This window comes from Alligator sinensis, unplaced genomic scaffold, assembly GCF_000455745.1.
Source record: "Alligator sinensis unplaced genomic scaffold, ASM45574v1 scaffold1584_2, whole genome shotgun sequence".
In the NCBI taxonomy this organism is placed as follows: Eukaryota; Metazoa; Chordata; order Crocodylia; family Alligatoridae; genus Alligator; species Alligator sinensis.
In genome coordinates, this window is record NW_005842864.1 from 161,669 (window position 1) to 176,456 (window position 14,788).

The 14,788-nt window shown below is 50.0% G+C and overlaps 1 long non-coding RNA gene across 1 annotated transcript in view; it reads right to left on the minus strand.

Moving 5' to 3' along the window:
• Positions 1 to 11,499, minus strand: part of LOC102379308 — a 146,001-nt gene extending 134,502 nt beyond the window's left edge. Inside the window, exon 1 of the long non-coding RNA XR_325163.2 lies at positions 11,409 to 11,499. This is a non-coding gene — a long non-coding RNA (uncharacterized LOC102379308). The remainder of the gene's footprint in view (positions 1 to 11,408) is intronic.
• Between the last annotated feature and the right edge of the window lie 3,289 nt (positions 11,500 to 14,788).

Below are 14,788 nucleotides of genomic sequence, written 5' to 3' on the forward strand. Positions count from 1 at the left end.
CAGGTGCATCCAACCTCTCGGCACCGTCCTGGAAACTTCTTCCGCTCGTCTTGTCCTTCCTTTCACCAACGCACTCGCACAGTACTTCCCCCCCCATCTCCCCGGCACGACTCCTCCCGTCCATCCTCACTGCAGCTGCAAGTGCTCAGTCCCACCGTGGACAAAGGCAAATGGATAAAGCTCAAGGGTAAGGGAAAGCGAGAACACAATCTGGTTCGGTGTGCAGCCCAGCCTTGCCCGCTCCACTCGTGCTCCAAGAGCAGAGTTGGGAAAAATTTAACACATGCAGCCAACACCTAAGAAATCGAATCCAGCAGCCCCCGGGGTAGAAAGTATAGATCCTCCTTCTTGAACCAGGTTTGTCATTTCTGTTGCCATTTGTCCATCAGCACGGACAAGCTGGCAGAGCTGGGTCCCCCTATAACAAGGTTTGCTGCGTGCACAAACACACCCGGCTTCGCTTTACACACGCTGCAGCCCCGACCGGCTTCTGTCTCGAAACACGAGCACTGCGAGCACCGCTAGAGGGCTCGCCAACTCTTGAAAGGGATGCTAGCCAAGCCTTGTGCATTAGGGGCATCTGTCCTCTCCAGTTCGGAAGGAAGGGTCTTAGTAGGTGGCCTCATCTCATGCAAAGCAAACCAAGGCTTTTCTCCCCACCTTGAAGAAGAGAAGCATCATGGTTGTCCAAGACAGATCTGACCACCCTGTACGTCGCTACATCCCTGTTCTTACAAAAGCACTAGCAGAGTTCCCTCTCCTCTGCAAGCTTTGGGATTGTTTTCCCCGTCTACCATCCGATGCCTACTCCCCAAGAACTGTTTGGGATTATCCACGGAGAGAGCGCCTGCCAGGTGCATGGAAAATATGCCTGCCGTGCAGAAACACATATCAGTCCCCGATTTGTCTTAGCAGACAGGTTACTAGTGCCTGCAAGGTTATCAGCAGCGGGTACACAGAGCCAGTGCCGAAGGCTGTCCAGATACAAACGAAGATGATGCCAACACCACTCCTATAGTGCTGAAATCAGGGTTCGTCCGTGCAATTCAACCTCTTTAGCAGCAGTTCAGCCTCTCCCCAATGGGAGATGCGGGCATTGCTAGCAAGGGGCACAAACGGGATGCTCTGACCCAGGTGAGAGGTGTCAGGCATGTGCACGGCAGCTCTCTCCTCATTTGTTTAATCTAGATTAACACAAATTGCAGCCGGCGGCAACACATTCGAGCCCCCTGCCAACTCCCCAGTATGTCAGAGAGGCGGAGGACTGGGAAATCATCTCGCGCTGGAGCAGGTAGTTTCAGCCTTGCACTAGCATGGAGCCTCGCCCCTCTGCTTCGTAGCCCCTGGGCAGGTGCCAGCACCGAACAGCACCTGGATTGCTGCGGGGAGGGGAGGAAATCATTCCTGCAAATTCTCCCTTGTACAAAACAGTCATTTCTCTCCCCCTGTTCATGCCCAGCTCTGTTATTGGATTCCAAAGCAGCCTGGGTATGGAGCGCATATGAAAGCCATAATCGAGTTGGAGAGCAATGGGACTAGTGAAGCAAGCTAGCCATAACTCACTGAGCTCCGCGGTCTGTCCTGCTCTGGCAGTAACACCGAGTGGGCTGGCTGCAAGGGACTGTGTCATCCTGGCATCAGGCCTTCCCCCAGGATGGAGCCATCATTCCTCCAGAGAGGAGCATTTGGCAGGAAACACGCTGTTCCCCCAGAAAGGAACAAAGGACGCCAAATTTAATTACTGGCATTAACATACGAGCCTTTCCCTATACAGCCACGTGCTGTTCTCAGCCCCGCGCGCGCGGCTGCGCTGAAGAAAATCCTTCTCGACATCGGAGCCCTTACACTAGTTAGGCACGTCAGGGCCTAGCCAAGTCCTCTGCCAACGCATCCAAATGTGGGAGCTTAGAGGCGTCGCAGAGGGGACGTTTCAGCAGCAGCCGCCACAAGATCAAGAGACACGGTTGACCTGAACTGCAGATCCCCATCATGATCCTGCATCCTTCAGCTGCAGATGCATTGAGTGACAGGGAGTCTCGGCAGGGGCGGCGATCCCTCACGGTTGAGGATGATCGCTCCCACGGGTCAAGCAGAGTTGTAGAGGAGTCCACTGATGACTAAGAAGGCCAATCCTAGAGTCGCCGGTCAACGGGAGACCGGTTTCCTTTCCTGCTATTTTTATCATTTTTCTGTCTCTAGGATGAGATGGTTTTCCTCAAAGTAAGGTGTACCTTCTCTCATAAAGCATTGCTGTGTTGCCCTGTCCCGGGTGAGTTTTTCCCCTAATTTGTGATGTCCATGCCACACTTAATATTTACCTTGAAACATTTCCTCTGGCCCCGTGTGTCCTTTGGCCATGGCCGAGTTGGGAGTATAGCAGTTGTCTTGGTAAACGTGCATCAGGCATGCACGCACAACGCCCTGTCCACCACAGCGGATGTTGAATAATCAACACTTCCACGCTGGTAGCGTTGGCATCAGTAAGGACGTTGGTATTTGAGAGACAAACCTCCCACTTTATGCCAAGGATCTTCTGGAGGTAGTGCTGGTGAAGGTACTCCAGGCGTTTCAGGTGGTCCCTGTAGGTCACCCAAGCTTCCTAGCCATAGAAAAGAGTTGGGATTACCACAGCCTTGCATAGTAGGAAGTTCATTCGAGTCCTGATGTCGTGATCTTTGAACACATAATGATACAGTCTTCTGAAGGCAGATAAATATCTACCACATGCAGGTACTTTTAAGGCTTCATCAGAAAGATCCAGCTGCTCGGTACGTTCCAAGATCCAGCCATGCCGGAGGGCAAGCATTCGTCTCGGCACCCTTGGGCAAGGAAGACTTTCCTGCAACGGGTCCTCTGACTTCCTCCCACGCAGGCATTTGTGCATAAGAGCCACATTGCAGTCCTGCGCTCAGCCCAGGCTTCCCCCAGCAAGAAACACCTCGAGGCCTTCCCAGATAATAAATCATAGAAAATTAGGGTTGGAAGGAACCTCAGGAGGTCATCCAGTGCAACCCCCAATAACAACACAAAAGCATTGTCAGCCACTTAGTGGAAAACCCAGCTTGCTTGCTTAAAGGCTCTCACGTGCTGTGATCAGCCATCCTTCACGGGGTGGATAAGGCATTACTACCCTTTGGTAGGCTGCGAGCTACTGGGCTCCTTGGGCTTGACCCCTAGTAGCACAAAAGCTGCTTCACATCACTTTAATAGTGGTGGTATGAAGTGCGTCTGCATCTGCATCGCTCTTTATGAACCATGTGTAGTGCTAAGGCAGTATAAAGTGGATGGGGAAAAAAAATTAGGCCCTGTCTCTAAATTTATGACACCAGTCCCAGTCTATGGCTGAGGTCTAGAATACTTCATCTCAACGTGTTGTTTCCAAAAAAACACCTCCTGTATGAGCGAGGGAAGAGCCCTTTCCTAGCACCAGGAATTACTAGTCTGTGGAGTTCAGCTTATTTTTAAAAAATTGCTGAAAAATATTTCCCTCTGCTGCCTCCCAGCCAGCACTGGGTTTGGTAGAGGATTGATAATCAGTGGATTTAAGATAGCCAGAAGTTACTGTCAGCATGAAGTTACCAATTAAGTGTATTTAATCCCAAATTCCCCTCTTAAACTGGGCAGTAAAGGGATGTATTAGCCCTGCTAGGCCATAACCATTTGAGGTACCAGCTCATGGACTTGATAAACTAAGCCAGGTCACATTATACCAGGGAAGAGAACAAGAAACCTCCAGTGAAAATGCAAGTCCTGCAGACAGCAAGGGGTTTATTGGGGGGGGGGGGTTAATCCAGGGGAAGAGCTGAGCAGCTCGGAAGTGTCCTGGAAAGTCTGGGGAGTTATTCTCCCTTCCAAAGTTTTTCATGGCATTTCAGACAGAAAAGGCACTAGCTTCCCATCGCCGCACTGCCTCAGGAGCACAGCGATTTAGAGATGTTGGCCATAGATCTGCAAGTGAAACGTCGGAAGTTTTGGGTTCCTTCTAGCTCAGAGGTACGAGATAAATGTACCAAAAAGACCCCTGTCAATCACCTCTTATATTAGCAAAAGATGTTCCACCTGAATATGTTTTCACATGTTTGCCACTGGGCTGCCCAACCTCAAAGGTCACTCCAGCTTCCTCCTCCAGCATTCAAAGCTAAAACAAGAGACGCACATTTTCAACACCAAATGTTTTTTTCCAAACAACTGAAGAGCTATTTCTAACACCCTCCCACTAGGACTATCCTCATTTTGATGGAGGGAAAAATATTAGAGCAAATCTTCTGTTGCAAAGACCTCAGAAAGGCCACAGCAGGGCAGACCGTGTTTAACACGATGGACTCCTACGTGAAACGTCTGGGTTTCACTTGTGAATCACGTTTGCAAACCGAACAGTCCTAACATTGCGTGGCCTCCAGGGCACCTTTGTGTTGAGGCACCCTAGTGAGAATCACTGACCAAACCAGTTAAAACAGAGATTGTTTCACATATATAGGCTTCTTCAAATAGGATTAAAAGTCAGGGTGTGTAAGGGTCTCTTTTCCTATGTGATTCAGCACCATTTTTTGGATACCTCTTGAGACTCGAGGCTTTCTGCAGGTTCACAGCTTTCTCCTTCCCTATTACATAGGTGCAAGTAAGAAATCTTATGCATTTGTCTTCCAGTAAAGGCCCAACTCCAAACCCACTGAATTTAGTAGCGTCTTCCCACTGATGACAAGGTGCTTTTGATCAGGCCTCAGTTGAAGGGCCTGTTGGTAGATGCATTAGCTACACACAATCCAGCGATTCCTTTGTGCTTGCAAATGTGACTGACCCAAGGTCCTTGTCGGCTAGCGGTGCAAACATCAACCCCAGAAGGGATGCAATGACATCACCATCTATTAAATATCAGCCATTTTCCTTCCGGTGGTTCCAGGTGACTACCTGTACTAAATACAAAGACATGCATCTTGCATTGAGATCATTTACATTTCCAGTTAGCCTTTCCCCTCTGCCCCCGCCAAAGACTATTTAACGAGGTGCATTTCCTCCCAGCGCGCTGCTTTGGATGGGAACGCTGTTGACACAAAGCCTTGTCAGTACTAAATACTAGCCCACTTCAGCTCTCACCCAGGGAGTTAGGGTAAGAGTTTTCTCTTTGCCGTGTCCTGCCTACACCTGCTGCCCTTAGAAGAGACATGCAAATAAAGTGGCCACTGACCTTTGGAAAGCAAATACTAATTGGCCAACAAGCTGCTGTTGCATCGGTGCAAGTAAAGGCACCCTTGCTCCCTTCAGCTGAAATGGTCCCATCCTAGGTGATACTTGTCACTGTGAAACCTCATCTCCCTGGCCTAGCACCCCAGCAGTCAAGTGTAGGACAAAACTGCACATCAAAGGGACTCTCGTGGACTCAAAGGAACATGCATCCACCTTCAGCGTCCTCTGTGCAAAATGAAGTTTATTTTCTACTTAATGGGACTTTTACCATCTTTAATTTCCCCTCAGCGTGAAGAAAGCTGTGCGCACCCGAAAGCTTGCAAAGAAAGATTTGGTGTTGTTGTTGCTATTTTCTAGTTGGCCTAAGAAAAGGGATCACCTCTGAACCAAGGGTTTTACAGTTTTGTATTCCTCTTTGTCTCAGACCAACACGGCTAGAAAACAGATCCCTGGGAGAGATCCACGAGCACTTTTCGTAATCGTAGAGATTATATGTTACTTAATAGTTTGTATTGTGTTGTTTTTGCTGGGTTTTGTTTATTGTTATAACGTGAAAACTAATAAATATTATAATTACAAAGGAAAAAGCAATCATCATAGAGGAGCAGGGCGAGAAGGGACACATACTGATCAGTGGCACATGAGCTACCGCGCCTACAGCAGCAAAAATCCCATTCCAGCCCCCCTGGCATGCACCAGGGGTTTTTTTTCAGACACAGGCACCTGTTTTAATCCAGCCTATGTAGGCTCTTATGAACTTAATGCAAATTCCAGCATTAACCAAAGCTATACCTTTCATGGTGCAGTTGTAAGGAGAGCGACAAGGAGGGATTTCTCCTTTTTTGGGAGGCATGATGAATGCCAGTTGGCTTACATCTCAAGCAATAAATGAAGAATCACTCCACACTACTGGAAGAAGGCAAACCTGCTTTCGAAAGACAACGGCATCAAACTAATGCTTTCCTTCTACATACAAAAAAACAAAAGATGAGCAATAATTAGGCACAGTGTGTAGTAAGTCATAAATGGCGGGGGGGGGAGAGAAAAATGTTAATTTTCACCCAAGCTCTCATGACATCCATCCCTGTCAGTGCGTGCATCGGGCATCCGAACGAGACCGATAAACGAAGCCCATTGTGGGAGGCTTGGTTTTGCCGAGGTTGGGGTCTGATGGCAGGAAGACCACGAGAAGCGGCCAAGTGGAACGAGCGCGTAGCGCGACTTCTTAACGATCTCTCTGCAACCAGCCAACTGGCAGCCGCTTGGCTAATGGCCACTCGAATCCAAAAGACCATCTGGCAACTGGTTCAGACGTATCCCTCGCAGGGTTAACAGATGCAAGCGAAATGGTTTGGGAACGGCGGTGAGCAGGAGCAATTAGTTGAATCCTGGGCTAAACACTTTAAAATCCGAGCTATTTGGAACAGCAACAAAAATCCCCACTCCTAATTCCACTGCGAATGTCTAAGGAGCAACCAAATCAGTGGCTGGCTCGCAAACCAAAGAGGCCTAAAGACAATGAGGTTTCTTTTATTCTGTCCCATTTTGATTCATGGTAGGGATGGGGACACCGACTGCCGTCTGTCCTTGGGCATATCACTTAACCCCCAGGCCTTCTTCCCACCTCTTCCTCCACCTGGGAAATGGGGCTGGATTCACCACACAGGGTGCTGGAGACTTAATTGATTTAAGATTTTTGAAGGACTAAGACTCTCGGATAAGAGTAGCTGTAGAAATACAAAGCATTGTCATCCATTACTCTAACCGATTAATTAATAAACTAATCAATTTTATTCTCTCGAGACAAGAGAGGGGGTTTCTTCACTTCCTCTTCCCCTCCCCCACCATTTCTTTGCTGCTCTGCTTTAAAAGAGTTATTTTCCCGAATGGAGAAAACTGAATGAGGAGCTTAATCCCAAATAAAATAAATTGCCAGTAATTTCTGGTATCCCCTCTGCTATTATTGAAAAATTTGCATTTGAATAGGGGCTTTTTTCCATCACAATCCAGCTTCACCTTGATCCTGCACTATAATCATCATCCCACGTTTATGAAATCACAGCATGTTGCCGTAGAAATTATGTCACAAATTCATCATTATGACTTCCCCAGCAGGAGCAATTGGAGCTGAAGATTGGCTGTAAGAGTTACCTTTTTACCAACCCCGCTTTAAAGATATTTTAATTTTTTTGAAAGGTATAGAATTGAGATTAACCACCATAGGGAATTCCTCTAATATATCAAGTATGCAAGGGAGACAAGATTACACCTATAAGTCACAGAAGCCATAAAATATGATCAAGAGATGTTAGGAGTTGATTCATCCTCCGTAATCTCTGGAAGGTTTATACAAAACAGACTAGTAGTTAAAAATATATGTCATACAAAATCCAAAACATGGAACCAGCCACGTAATGGAAAACTCCCAGCTGGAAAAGCTTCTCTCTCAAACCATGAACAACGGTGGGGCTTACTGGTTTTGCACACTGCTTTGATAACCAGTGAGGTACCAGGGCACGAAGAATACAGGAAATGAAGTTTAAGGTAAATTATTTATGAGGTTGTCTCCCAAGGTGACCAGTGCAACCCCATCTCATCCCATCCCGAGCACCTCCGAGCTTGGTGCCCGGTGCAACCCCATCCCATCCCAAGCACCTCCCAACTTGGTGGGCAATGCAACCCCATCCCATCCCGAGCACCTCCGAACTTGGTGGGCAATGCAACCCCATCCCATCCCGAGCACCTCCGAACTTGGTGGGCAATGCAACCCCATCCCATCCCGAGCACCTCCGAACTTGGTGGGCAATGCAACCCCATCCCATCCCGAGCACCTCCGAACTTGGTGGGCAATGCAACCCCATCCCATCCCGAGCACCTCCGAACTTGGTGGGCAATGCAACCCCATCCCATCCCGAGCACCTCCGAACTTGGTGGGCAATGCAACCCCATCCCATCCCGAGCACCTCCGAACTTGGTGGGCAATGCAACCCCATCCCATCCCGAGCACCTCCGAACTTGGTGGGCAATGCAACCCCATCCCATCCCGAGCACCTCCGAACTTGGTGGGCAATGCAACCCCATCCCATCCCGAGCACCTCCGAACTTGGTGGGCAATGCAACCCCATCCCATCCCGAGCACCTCCGAACTTGGTGGGCAATGCAACCCCATCCCATCCCGAGCACCTCCGAACTTGGTGGGCAATGCAACCCCATCCCATCCCGAGCACCTCCGAACTTGGTGGGCAATGCAACCCCATCCCATCCCGAGCACCTCCGAACTTGGTGGGCAATGCAACCCCATCCCATCCCGAGCACCTCCGAACTTGGTGGGCAATGCAACCCCATCCCATCCCGAGCACCTCCGAACTTGGTGGGCAATGCAACCCCACAGGTTGTCTCCCAAGGTGACCAGTGCAATCCCATCTCATCCCATCCCGAACACCTCCGAGCTTGGTGCCCGGTGCAACCCCATCCCATCCCAAGCACCTCCGAACTTGGTGGGCAATGCAACCCCATCCCATCCCGAGCACCTCCAAGCTTGGTGGGCAGTGCAACCCCATCCCATCCCGAGCACCTCCGAGCTTGGTGGGCAATGCAACCCCATCCCATCCCAAGCACCTCCGAGCTTGGAGGCCAGTGCAACCCTATCCTGAGCACCTTGGGTTTTGAAACCCAAGTCCCCAGAGACCTGAAGCTCTGCTTCTACACAGGCCCCCCAAAAGCCTCCTTTGCAGCAGGGTGCCCGTCACCTGCCTACACCGGGCCCGGGTCCAGAAGAGAAGCCTTGCCCTCGTGCCCCCGGCAGGGTGTCCACCCGTGAGCCCCGCTCCAAGAACACATCCCGCACATCTCCAATGTGGTGGCACCTGCACCAGGGAGGCAAGGACAACCAAATTCCCTAGCCCAAACCCGCTACCGCCTTTCCTTCAGGTGGGGCGTAGACTGGTGAATTAGAAGTCAAGTCCAGCAACAGTCTGACTTGAGTTTTCTTACCCCGAAGTAATCAGTTTTTGCCCATTTCTATCCTGTATGATTCTCTCTCGGTGTGTAGAATGGGCTTGTTTATGGGGCAGAGGGGGTATTTTGGGGTGCGTTTGCTTTCTACCCCCCTCTTTTGAACTAACATGATCTGAGCAGATTAAAAGCCTGCTAGAGTTTTGACATGTGCCAATAAAGTGTGGAGGACCTCCACACTCCCACTGCTATTGGGACTATCTCCCAAGCAAGGACTGCAAATCAGTCCCCAACCCCAGAGGGGGGACAAAAACCCTGTTACAGAAACCATTCATTCTGTGGGAAATCCATTAAGGCCCGCTTGGTACGCTCAGGCTTCCTCCGACTGTGTACGTTTCTGCTCCATTAATAAAAGCTAAGCCTTTGGCAAAGGAATAGGTGCAAGAGGAAGGAACTTTGTTTCGAGCTTCAGAGGCTAGTACTGCAAACAGTAAAGATTTTATAGCCATTAGGTCCCCGTGGTTGTAAAGGGAAGTTATTTAGCGCTTGCAAGTCTGTTATGCTGCGGTTGCGCTCTCCCATTTCATGCAAGTAACAAAACAACAATTAAATAATTAATAGAAAACATGCTAATAGGTTTTTCATTCTTACTGTGGCCATTAAAACCTTTCAAATGCGACATCTCCAGGAGCACAGCATCTCATTTAGTTCACCACAGCACAACTCATTAAGGGGGAGAGCAGAGGGAAACTTCAGAGTCATTCAGAGCACAAAGTAGGGGGAAATAAAAAGGCCAGCTCAACAAGCCCCATGGCAAGATTGTGAAGTAGATTCTAATTAGGTAACGACCCGCTTGCTATTTTCTATCTGGCGTTAGCAGTTCTGAAGCTTGGACATTTCTAATCAGAGGGCAAAGAGAATTAGACGCAACATGCCGGCACAGTCGTTTAAAGTTCTTAATGATGTGGAGTGCTGGAAGTTATCCCGCATGGCAATATGTTAATGAGGATGCTGTCATTAAGGGCATGTGCAGTACAGAGCGCCGTCTCATTTGCACGGCAGTTTATACAGCTGCTCTCTGCCGAGCCGCAGCATCCTCTCCCTGCCTTTGTGCAGAGACAGCTTTGCCGGAGCTGCAACAATGCTGCCCACCGTCTGGTGGGATGCATCTCTGTCCTGGCCTTCTGAAGTTCAGGGCATTAGATACCAACTGAATGGACTTTCCCCTGGACCACGCCGCTCCCCAGGCATCGCTACTGCACGCGACCGGGTCCTACGTACCTCCAGTGCCTCCCTTCCCAACAGCAGCAGTGCAGTCCATAGCCAGGACTGCAAATGTAGACACGGGACAACTTCCCCCAAAAGACAGGCCACGGGGTTTGCAACGGAGGGAAGAGGGAAAGCAAAGGAGTCCAACAGGTAGCAACAGGCTCTACGGCACATCCAGCATCTCCGAAACGTAGAAGGACTCTCCCAAGTTTCACTCGGGCAGCTCCATGAGGGTCTTTTTTTTTAATTGATAAAAAAACAGCTCAGCTGTCACCCATTAGTGACACAGACGGGTGCCCAAAGCTGCCCTGCTCCCCTCTGCTGCAGGACACAAGACTTCCCCTGCCCAGAAGGCATTAAATTTGTTTGGATCTGCAAGTCAGGGATGAGGATGGTCCCTCCTCTCTCCTCCAACCAGGACCTAGTAGTCCACAGGCCAAAGGCAGCCTGCCACCCCTTTGAAATAGCCCTGCAGGGATAAAACTTTGGGCACCCCTATAATGGTCCATCCCCCCAGGGACAGCAGCCACGTTGCAAAGCACAGCCAGTCCCAAGCGTACACAGCGAGGGCTGTTTCTCCTCCCAGGAATGGCAGGGAGGGGGTATACACCATGTGCACCATGCCAGTCGCTTCCACTTTGCTGGGGCATCATGAACCTCGGTCCAGTAGGGCAGGCCAAGCACTAGCTGAGCCCCTCACAATTGATAGCAGATGCATCCCCACAGCCCTGTCTGGGTCCCAGGCACGCTCTCTCCTTCTCCCTCACGGTACAAACACCACCGCAGTCTCTCTGGACCGGAGCGTATCTCCCTTCTTTGGGAAGCTTTGCTGGGCTCCGGTCTGGCGTGCACACGCAGCAGAGGAAAGGACGTGTAGCACATGGATTTGTGTTTGAAAAGAGGAAGCAGGGCAGCATCCAAGGGAGGATTCGGTCCTGCTCCAGCATTAAAACCCCCTCCCTTTGTCCCAGCTTAAGGGGACACAGCTTTCTGGTACTCACAGGCAGATCCTGCAACTTCCCTCCTGGCCAGCACCACAGCCCCCTGGAAGGTGCAGAGGCTTTAGCAGCAATACCTGCAGCTAGCCCAGTGCTTGAAAACTTTGGACAAGCCCCACCAGCATAACTGCTACCTCCCACACCACAGAGGGAGGCACCAGGTGCAGTAATTGCACAAACTAACCACCCTCAGCTGAGGTTAATTAGCTCCAGTTAGCCCCTCTACTCCAAACCTGCCTTTCTCCCAATGGAAAGGTTGCCTTTGGGGGCTTGGGCCCAGCAAATAGCTCCGAGACTCAACAACTGGGTCAGTCCCAGCACAGCTAGGTAGAGCCTCTCCCATCCAGCGCCCATCTCTGGCTGTTACACGTGACATGGGCCTTTCCCTTGGGTGCTGAGCATTATTATGTACCTTTGTCCTTCTCCCATTTCAACCCAAAAGCAACAGGCTCTTCATTTCATCTGCGTAGGGCATGGATTGTCTTCTGGTTACGCATCTTCTCCAGTGAAAAAAAAAACGAAACCAAAAAAAACCCCTGGGCTAAAAGGAGAATTTCCTCTAATTGTATTTTTCTCTCTGCAGTTGTCATCAGAGCCAAGGCAGGGCGATGCCCTCCTTTTAGGAAGGCATCTTTATGAGCTGGTGACACAAATGTTTCTGAACCACCAGACTGGTGAGCTACCAGCTGGATTACACTACAATCATTTTCTATCATTTGACTAGGTTTTTTTCCCAGGGCAAAGTTATGATTTCACTGAGAGTTTTGACTGCATACGTTTCTTTTCCATTACTGGCTGCTCAAGAAGGAGAGAAATAGTCCTTGGATGTAAGATATAATCCCTGCACCATATCGCCTAGGGCATTTCTGCTATGGCTCCTCTGCCTTTCAGTATATTATGATTCCTGTCAACGAGCAGCGCACGAGGGAAACTAAAGCAAAAAAATATGTGCGACACATGTGCATGTCTGATTAATCGGACGTTTTATGGTAAACAAAGCAACTTGAGGGCCCTGTTCTCTTTGTTACTGTAATAAATCTGCGCTTTTACTGTTTTATGATGTCAAACATCTAAGCGCTTTTCCTTTGGTTGCAAACAGAACATAAATTAGCTTGGGTAAATTCTGCAGACGCTGATGTTACCTCTCAAATCCTGGCGCTATTAACTTCCCGGAAAGTCTAAGGGCTTCCCACTTTGTGTGAGCAACGCTAATTAGCGTGCGCAGCCCGTAACGAACAGGCATCTCGATTCAAAAGATAAAACGCCATCCTGCAACCTCAGTCCCTGCAGTGACTCTGGAGACTGAAATAGGGGAGAGCCCAGCACCGAGCTTTCTGGCTTGCTACATCTCAGCAAGCTGTGAGCAGCCTGACACGACGCCCATTGAAGTCGGTGATAACCAAGCTGGCTTTATAGATGTTACATGAAGAACCCATCACGTCCCTGGGTAAGTTACTACACTGGTTAATTAACCTCACTTAAAAACGCACACCTCTTCTATAAATGTGCCTGGCTTTCTGCCGGCTGAATGAGCCACCTGCTCTGAGAAATCCCTCCCCCAGGTAGACCCCGATCAAATCCTCTCTCAACCTGCTCCAGGATAAACAACATAGATCGAGCATTTTATGTCTCTCGCTGTCAGGCAGGTTTTCAGGATTGTGAATCCTGTGATGACTTTTTTTGGAACACCTTCTGTCATCCTAATCTCTTTTTTCACCAGAGCACATCCAATTGCAGTCTCCCTGGTGCTTCAGGCCCAGGGGATGCCCCCTCCTGCTCCCTGTGCACCTAGGAATCATGCCCTCCGTCTTGGCTAGCATTGCACTAGGGCCACGTATTCCAGTTGTGCACTACGGCGTATTCCAGGGACGGCCGCATCTTCCAAGGGTTAAGAGCAGCATGGCTGGACAACAGCATGGGTGTTTCTATTGCAGTGGCTGTTATGCTTCTGAACAGGGTCTCCGTGAGAAACAGCACATCACTAGCCCAAAGGTTTTGCTTCTCTGAGGTAAGGATGAAGTACAGGCCAGAATGACAGTCCATTGCTCTCAACAGGAATCAGCAATGGATTTAGGATCAGGCACTTAAAGGAAACAGGCCACTGGACCTGGACACCCAAACCCCCAGCTGCGTGCAGCTGCAGGGGTGACAGATTCTGCGTGGAAAAGCATACTCATCTGGTCTGGGTGGCAAGGATCACCCCCTGGCTGGCTGGCTCCGTAGCAGAGAGCAGCGGGAAAGGGCCCAGGCTTGGCCACAGCTGTGAACCGATGCAGCAGCTTCTTCTGCAGGGTACCTGGCCGGGGAGGAAAAGCACAGCAGAAATTTGTAGCCAGGACAGCAAACCGCAGGGGTACAAGGAACCCACCCTGCCCTGCTGCATTAGCCATGCCCCTGCAGGACCCTGTGCTGCCGAGGTGTTAAACCCTCACCGTGCCCTGTCCCAGCCAGATCGTCTCCCATGTCCCGGAGCTGGTGGCACAGCCCTGCCCTGCTGCCTCCCTTCTGTTCCCAGCTGGAGTCTCCCCCGCTTGACCCACTGCCTCCCTCGTCTCATTCCTGCAGGTGCCAAGCAGGGCAGCTGGCCTTACCCCAAGCCCACGTAGCAGCAGCACTGAAAGGGAGCCAAAGCTTCCCGGTAGATGTCAGCAGCTGCTTCAGTCCCTCGTGCCCTGGAGCTCATGCCATGGTGAGCCTGGAAATCTGCACAAGCCCCAGGGTAAAGGAAGAATCGCAGTCCTACTCAAGGAAAGCCTGCAAGGATCTGAGCCCAGGTCCGTGCTGGCTGAAACCCATCCAACCTGCTCCTGTTCCTCTGTCAGAAGAGCCTCTCTACCCTCCCATCTCTGGCTACACATGCAAGAGCATCTGGGGTGCAGCGCGGGAAAGGGAGTGAGCAGCAAGCCACCACGGCCGGACTCAGCACTGCAGCATCTCCACCTCTTGACCTAGCAGCTGAGGGCACAACAGAAAAGATCCTGGTCTATTCTCCCTTGAGACTCTTACCAATAACGTAGTCCTGGCAGACACTGGGAGAACCACCTTTGTCGGAATAAAGATGCTGAGCTTAAACAACAACAGAGACCAGAATAAAAATCCTATGACTTTGGTTCCACGAGTTTCATTGCATCTCTGCCCAGAGACTTGAATTGATCCAGAACATCTCAGATTCCATATCAACCTGCCTGTTCTACATGCTAAAATTTTATGAAGCTTTTTAAGTAGTAACCATCTACGAGTATAACTCAATTTAATCTTTAGGCCCTCAGATTTACTTAACTTGTGATTTTTGCAGACATTTTGCAGTTCATACTGTAAAACTTGTTTTACAACTCGCTGTCTCTTGTAATAACTTAATTTCTCTCTGGGGGAGAGAGGAGGAT